The following is a 1,180-nucleotide window of genomic DNA, read 5'->3' on the forward strand; positions in this document are numbered from 1 at the left end:
TAAATTGTCAGTCAGGATGGAATTTGGGAGGACTGATAAAACACTAACAACAACACGACCACCAATAGCTAACGTTTATTGAGTACTCACCATGGGCGAATACTATTGAAAGTACTTTACATGTATCATCTCACTAATCCTCACAACAGCTCTTTGAGACAGTCATTAAAGCAAAAGAAGTTGGAAGATATGAGGTGGAGAGCAGTGGGAAACATTTTGTATAAGAGATGAGGTATCACTAATTAGCATTTGAGAAAAACCATTCTTACAGTATTCAACAAGTATTTATTGAGCCCTGATTAGGTCCTGGCCAGTGTGCAACTTTGCTTTATCAAATTTTAAAAATTCTCTTGTAAGTTGGCTCTGGCGAGCTTTGCCTTTAATTTCCTATATTAGTCAGGTTAGGATAAGTGATGCTGCCTTAATAAAACACCCCAAATCTCAGTGGCTTAAGAAACCAAAGCTTATTTCTAGCTCATTTAAGTCCACTGAGCTTCTGGGCAACTCACCAGGACCAAGTGTCAATATTGTGGTACTTTCATCTCATCTCCCTTCTTTTTTGCTTCCTTTCTTCCAGCCCTCTCCCTCCATCCTTCGCTCCCATTTGTCTTCAGAATTGGCTCTAGAGTTAGGCTTTAAGCCTTGAACATGACTACCAGAGACGTCTGGCTGAGTGACCTTTGTTTTAGTTCCACAGCTCCAAATTCCGAAACTGTACCATCTGGACTAGGGTACGGTAGGTGATTAGGAGGCAGAGGGTGATTAATGACTGTGCTTGTGTTGGACTATACAGTATTGTACCATATTTTCAATCATACTGTCTACTGAATAATTCTAAGGTTGATGAGGCACCTGCCCTGGGTTCAGTGGTCTCCAGGAGAAATCCAGAGCTGCTCTAGACTGGGGAAGGGGAAGCTGAGCTGACAGGAAGTCAGATTTCTTTAGCAGTTGTTCAACTCTGAAATTCAAACTGTGTGGAAAGTCTTCCTGGAAATAGGATTCCTTTTCAAGGCTTTTCTGTGTGGTTGGAGTCTCCTGTGTATGATGTCCAATCTACTGTGCATTTTTTTGTTTCATTGAAGTGATAGTTTTCAGATTATCTTGGGGACTTCTTTATCTGATAGAACGAGATCTGTGTGTCACCCTTCTATTGCTTGAATTATTTCAAACTCCACCCCTG

Source organism: Equus quagga, chromosome 3, assembly GCF_021613505.1.
Source record: "Equus quagga isolate Etosha38 chromosome 3, UCLA_HA_Equagga_1.0, whole genome shotgun sequence".
NCBI classification, from domain to species: domain Eukaryota; kingdom Metazoa; phylum Chordata; class Mammalia; order Perissodactyla; family Equidae; genus Equus; species Equus quagga.